This window comes from Catharus ustulatus, chromosome 9 (genome assembly GCF_009819885.2).
Source record: "Catharus ustulatus isolate bCatUst1 chromosome 9, bCatUst1.pri.v2, whole genome shotgun sequence".
NCBI classification, from domain to species: Eukaryota; Metazoa; Chordata; class Aves; order Passeriformes; family Turdidae; genus Catharus; species Catharus ustulatus.
Genome location: NC_046229.1, coordinates 26,900,687 through 26,907,714, shown reverse-complemented (window position 1 = coordinate 26,907,714; position 7,028 = coordinate 26,900,687). Strand labels below are relative to the sequence as shown.

At 42.9% G+C, this 7,028-nt stretch overlaps 1 long non-coding RNA gene across 1 annotated transcript; it reads right to left on the bottom strand.

Annotated features, from left to right (window-relative positions):
* Positions 1–786: 786 nt before the first annotated feature.
* LOC117000472 lies at positions 787–6,745 on the bottom strand. The gene is made up of 3 exons (XR_004418785.1): positions 6,588–6,745; positions 5,380–6,035; positions 787–4,717 (listed from the first exon to the last, which is right to left on the bottom strand). It is a non-coding gene; the product is annotated as an uncharacterized LOC117000472 (long non-coding RNA).
* Between the last annotated feature and the right edge of the window lie 283 nt (positions 6,746–7,028).

Sequence of the window (7,028 nt, the reverse complement as noted above, 5' to 3'; positions counted from 1 at the left end):
ACACTCACAATCAAGCACAGCTTGGAGCTGGTGGGGCTTTCCCCATTTTTAGAGGAGGAAGAAATGCAAATCCAGGAAGATCCCCCACCTCTGGGAACGGGGAGAGCCTGTCAGGGCACATGAGCAGTGCTGGTGCCTGCCCTGGCAGCAGCTGCAGGACACCACACCTGAGGAGAAGCTGATTTCAGCCAGATGGTTCCAAGCAGGGCTTGTGCTAATCTTGCTTTCCTTGCTGCTGCATTAAGTTTCTGGTTTATAAATTGAGCCTCACTCTGTGTGTTGATTTTCTGGCAGCGTGTTCTCCGAGTCTGCACAACCCCTCAAAACCAGCACACAGAAAACAGAGACATTCCTGGCACTAAGGGCAAAGAGCTTGACCACAACACCTTTGCACAGGGGTGGAAATCTCTGCATTATTCGGCTTTAAGTGACAGGGAGCTTGGTGAGGCATTTTACCTCTCACTCTGCACTGAGTCCAGCTGAAACACCAAAATATCTCCCACTTAAAAATTAATTCCTTCATTTTGGGAATCTTTTACCTGATCAGCAACTATTTTAGCAACACAGAATCATGGAATCCCAGAGTGGTTTGGGTTGGAAGGGATCTTAAAGCCCATCCCATTCCACCCCTGCCATGGACAGGGACACCTTCCACTGTCCCAGGTTGCTCCCAGCCCCATCCAGCCTGGCCTTGGACACTGCCAGGGATCCAGGGGCAGCCACAGCTTCTCTGGGAATTCTATTCCAGGGCCTCATCACCCTCACAGGGAGGAATTCCTTCCAATATCCCATCTAACCCTGCCCTCCTTCAGCTTGATGCCATTCCCCCTTGTCCTGTCACTCTTGTGCTATACCTGAATTATAGTATGATAAAAATGGATTTTTAAAAAATGTTCTATTGTCTATGTTTTGTTTTGTTGTTTTTTGAGGGTTTTTTTAAAGTAGAAAATACAACATATAAAGTTTAGCCAGAACTCAGAAGTTGTTTTTAGATGAGAAAAAAGTAATCAGGTAAAAAAATTCCTTGGATGGTCGTACCTGCTGTAATAGAGTGGTGCAGTAACACTGTTGGTATCAGTTGATACAGTTCCTCTGAGTAAAGTAGAACAATTTCAAACTACAGGAGTTTTAGAACTTGGTCTTTTTAAGGGTCTGCTGTGACTAAGTAGTTTGGGCTTAAAATGGTTCTTTTACTTGTTTTCCTTCAGCAGAAAACTGAAATGTTGAAAAACATCCCCATTTCAGAGAGAGATTCCTCCAGCCTTACAAACCAAAATCAGATTCCAACAGTAACAACCACATTCCTCTTTCCCCGGTCATTCAGAAGAGTTTTTGTAATAATCATGCTGTAAATGACATATTTACAATCTACTGAGCTAAAGCTGAAGGTTCAGGACCGTTTTCAGATCTTGGGGTTACCCTGAAAAGCCCAGATAAATTTGGCAGAATTTAATGACATGGTATAACACAAATTTCACTTTTGGAGACCTTTCACTTAGGTCAGACACATTTACAATACATGGTTGCCTACAGTTATCAAAAACATCACAAGATTTATTTCCCACTAATTTTTCTTTGTAAAATTAAAGGCAATTATTTAAGTGCCTTTTAGGAAGACATTAAACCCAGATATTTCATAAACAGGGATTTAGAGCATGGGCAAGGAGCTGCTCACACAACTGAACAGTCATTGCTTGAAAAATAAGGATTAGAGAACCAGCAAAAAATAACCAGGCTAATTAAATCTGCTAAAAGCCAGGAGAACACAGGATAAAATGCATGCAGCCAGCAGAATTGCACGTAGGGTTTTTAAGACTGATGAGATGTTTGTTGAGAGTGGCTTGAATGGTTTTAGCCAAAGCAAGGAGTTCGGGGGTTGTGGCAGCTTCAGTTTTAAACATCTGCTATTTCCTTAATTAAATATGTTTAAGAAAATTATTACAAAAGTCCATTTCTGGTAGCTTTGGAACTCATCCAGAAAGAGCCTGCTGAGTAAACATGCTGTTAGTCTGTAATAGCTGAAAAGTGCTGCTCAGTCCCCAAGCATGCTGCCATCCACCACCTTGCCTTCCTGAGGAAAACTAACTTGGGTGGCTTGAAAATCCCCTTTCAACCTCAAACCTGGTCCAAGGGTGGCAGAGATGAACCTAATACCATCAAGGGATCTGTAACAAAATTAATTGAGATTGTTCCCCTAGGAGTCTGATTTCACTGTGCTATTTGCTCTTAATTTACCCAAATGCTTTAACTCCCTGGGTGTGCAGTGATGGCTTGACCTGGTGTGTCCCCTCACACTGAGCTTTCCCACTTGTTTCCTTTCAAAATCATTGAGGTCATCAAATCCAGCCTTTGACTGGATATCCCTGGGCTCATTTTTTGAATCTCATCCACTTTCACGGAGGGAGACTCCACCGCCTCCCTGTTGGCATGACTAAGTTGCATTAAGATGTAAAAATTCTGCCATCTTCCCTTGTCTGTATCTACTTTTGCTCAATAATTGAAAAAGGTGTTCTTTTTTTCCTACAAAAAAACCCCAAAACTCTGTTCAAAAATCCTGGAAGGAAGAGAGGCTTGAGAAAGCACAAAATCCTGTTACAGAAGCACCACAGCCACTGGGAGTTACTCGGTTTTCTTTGAGTAAAGAGCTTGAGGACAGAGACATATTTTTCCTTGGCATAAATCAGACCCCTCAAACAAAAATTTCTGTAAGAAGAAACTCTGTCTTTTCCCCAGTTTTTGATATTTTGTTATTTCTTTTTGTGGAGACAAATCATGCACAAGAAAATAGTTGAATTCCATTATAGTAACTGAGACTAAGAGGATAAAGATACCTCACATCCGTTTTTATCTTGAATATTTTCTTTAGCCTGAAGGGATATAATATTTGTATAATATTTGTAGTTTTCAGATAACTCATTTTGGGACTTAGAAGAATTTTGAAGAGAATCTCAGTGTGCATGAGTAGAAACTAACACTGTGCAGTTTTATTAAAAATCCTCTCATTTCGTGGTTTGTAAACTTCTGTATGAAATTAATTCTGATTAAATGTTCTAATAATGCTGCACTGAATGTCGTTCTTTGTCTCAATTTATTAATATTTATTTGGGGGTCAAGCAAATCACTGAGTTTGCTGTATCTGTGGAGATTTATTACATATTCAAGACCAGGCTGGAGGGGCTTGGAGTATCCTGGGTTAGTGGGAGGTGTCCCTGCCCATGGCAGGGGGTGCCACTGGGTGGGCTTTAAGGTCCCTTCCACCTAAACCATTCTGGGATTCTGTAATTCACAAACATTTAAAACAGGTTCATAAAACATCTCTTTTTTATAAGCATAATTCCCCTTCATTCACTCACTGACAGCTCTCGAGACACAAAGTGAACTTGTTTGGTGAAAGTCTTGTTAGCTGAAATACGTTAAAATTACATGAATTAAAATATGTACAATAGGTAAAAACACATGAATTAAATTGCATAAAATACTGCATTTCATAAAATAAAGACATGTTTTCACACTCAGCACTGTGAGTCATGAAGGGAGTGCTGCCAAAGGACTGCCCTGCTGTGGAATTTAGGAGTGCAGCTTGTCCTGGGGTGCAGCTCCTGGCAAAGCCTGGAAATACCCTTCTGGCCAATATTTCACACTGTCAAAGAGAAAAACAAATAATGAATTTTTTAAGCACTATAGCCAAGGCTGGCAACATAATGTTGAGTGCAAGAAGGGCTTAATTTTGTTAATTAATTCTATTTTACACTACTGTGCTAGGCACTGCTTTGTAGGGTAAAGGCTTCACTAAATTTCATGACTACTGGAAATGGTTTCTATTCTAATGGTGTTTGTTTATAAGGAAAAGACAGGAATACAATACAGTCCTCTTTTAGTATTATAAAAGAAAGATAGAATTCAGCATCACTAATAGCAGTAGTAATAGTACTATAATCATCATTAGTAGTAGTATCTAGGCAGGTTGCTCTTTGGAATTTGGAACTGAAAAGAACAGACATTGTTTCTGTATTGGTTCTCCATGAAAACACTTTCATGAAGATACTGGAGGTGAAAAAGAATCTGCTTTATGAGCTAAAAAAAAAGGTTGATGAGTCAGCCTAAAACTGGCAGAACCTTTGAAAAGGGTCTGTGGAGGAAAACCCTTCTTCATTTTGTTCTGAAAAGCACATTTTGTTTCATGGCCAATGTGAAAGGGGCACAATGAGATTGGAAACTGCAATTCCAGAAAAAGAAATCAATTTTCATATGCAAATATAAACAATAAAAGAAGCCATTTTGCTTCATTTCCTTGGATCCTCATCACTCAGAGGTTTTTCCTTCGTTTCTCTCTGTGCATGCTTGAAAAGCAGGAAGATTTGTACTGGGACATCTGACAGATGTGAAGGATTTCAGGTGCCCTGTGCTGTTTATAAACATTGTTGTATCAAAATTTGTTTTGCCAAGGGCAAACATTACCTCTGGAAAGAATTCAGCTTTCATGTGAGGGGGAAAGTAGCGTTTCAGGAACTATCTGCAGAATTTCCATTATCCAGGGGCACATCCCATGGATCTCCAAGGTTACCTGCTCTCCAAGGCACATTGCTGAATATGTGCAAGGTTTCCATGTTCCTGACAGGAACAATTACAAATGCCATGCAAGAATAATTCCATACAAAGGAGTGAAACAGGCACCAGGAACCCTCTGAGGTGGCGCTTACAAATGCTGATGCTAATGCTGCAAAACCAAAAGAGTGACTAGGAATAAACAGGTATTTACGGTTATCTTAAAACTTAACTGGAGGAGTTTACGAAACTGCATGAAATAGGTGCTATTTGACACAGAAACATGGAATTGTTTAGATTGGAAAGGCAGGATTATGCAAGGTTATGGAGTCCAACATTAACCAGCACTGCCAAGTCCACCCCTAAACCACATTGCTTAGCACCAGAACCACAGGGTTTTTGAAGCACTGGGAATGGTGCTGTTGCCTTGGGCAGCTCATTCCAATGCCTGACAGACCTTTCTGTGAGGAAATTTTTCAGATACTCAGCCTGCACCTCTCCTGGCACAGCCTGAGGCCATTCCCTCTCCTCCTGTCCCTGTTCCCTGGGAGCAGAGCCCAAACCTCCTGGCTGTCCCCTCCTGTCAGGGAGTTGTGCAGAGCCAGAAGGTCCCCCCCGAGCCTCCTTTTCTCCAGGCTGAGCCCCTTTCCCAGTTCCCTCAGCCTCTCCTTTTGCTCCAGCCCCTTCCCCAGCTCCATTCCCTTCCCTGGACACTCTCCAGCCCCTTCATGTCCTTCTTGTCATGAGGGATCCAGAGCTGCCCCAAAGATCCCAAGTGTGGCCTCAGAAGTGCCCAGCACAGGGGAAATGATTAATTTTAGTAACAATATTCACCTTTGGATATAAACTCTTAATTCTTCTTCAGCCCAGGGTCCCCTTCAGGCTGGCATACATCACACCAGCACTTTTTGCTGGAAAGCAAAAGCAAAGAGTGGACAAGAGCAGCTCCCTTTGATGCCCCAGGATCTGCCAAGCTGAGCAGTCAGTGCCTGTTCACTCCATGGGATTGGATTCCTGCTGCTCCTGCTGAGTCAGGGTGTGGTTCATAACTCCTGACTGAGCAATGGGATATGCAGAATGCTCAAGTGCTGTGTTAGGCTTCTGGAGGAATATTAAGAAGATATTTTAAAATATACTTTGAAATACAGCACTATGAATAAAACATGCTGTTTTTCACCAACCGTTTTGTTTCAGACCGAGGATATCCCTGGCACCATAGATTCATTTTGTAATTTTGCTCTGGACAGCTCCAGGATATTTTGGCACTTTTCCCACTGCTTTTTCCCCTCAGCCTGTGTGTCTGTAGAGTGAGGGATAGCCAAGCAGAACTCTCCTTTAATAAAGGACAGAATTGGAGCATGGAAGATGGATAGGTCAGTGCTGACATAACTTACCTGAGCCAGCCTGGGCGTGCTCTGGAGGTTACCAGCATCCCAAGATGAGGTGGAAAACGGGCACTGGGGGCTGGTAGAGGTGTTCCAGCACCTGGTCTAAAGACAAGGTTAATGGAACAGCCTCTGCCACCACACAGGACAAGGGCAATGGCTTTAAGCTGAAGGAGGGCAGGGTTAGATGGGATATGGGGAAGGAATTGTTCCCTGTGAGGGTGGTGGGCAGGCCCTGGCACAGGGTGCCCAGATTTGCTGTGGCTGCCCCTGGATCCCTGGCAGTGCCCAAGGCCAGGCTGGATGGGGCTTGGACCAAGATGGGCTAGTGGAAGGTGTCCCTGCCCATGGCAGGGGGTGGAACTGGATGGGCTTTAAGGTCTTTTCCCAATCCATTCCGTGGATCCATGAATTTAGCCTATCTTCAGCAGTGCTTTCCTGCATTTTGAATTCTTTAAGGTTCATCCATTTATATTGCCCCCCACCAACTACTTGGTGTGACAGAATTTTCTCGGAGCAAACACAATCTCATCAATAAAGCGAGAAGCTGTACAAGCTCACAGGAAGGCTCTGTGGGATCAGGGCGGTTTGGGTTCCATAGGGAGTAGAGAAAACTGCACTGAAACTGGAAAATGAGAGACCCCATTCCAAGCCTACCTTCATCCTCACTCTGGAGAGGGCCATGGAGCTGCACACAGTGATGATTTCTGATTTCCTGTCAGAGGTGGAAGTAAACCTGTCTGTATTTAGGCTTTTTTCCTTTTTTTTTTTTTGCCGTTATCTCTTCTCTAGCAGCTCTCCTCCCTCATTCCCTGGACAGGACATTCACATTTTCAGTGCTCCTCAATTTTGTTTTTTTCCCTTTTTTTGGGGAAGGAGCTTATGTGTGAAGCCTCCCACACATGAGCTACACAAGCTCCCCAAACACAAAGCAGCATTTCTCAAACACTGTATTAAAATCCCAGCTCTATTCAAAAGGACATAATAGTAACCCTGCCACCTCAGCATAACAAACCAATGCCAGGTTTATTTTGTTAAGAAATCTACATTCTGCAAGGAATGTAGATTTGGTGGAGGGAGGGGGGTGAGTCAGCCACT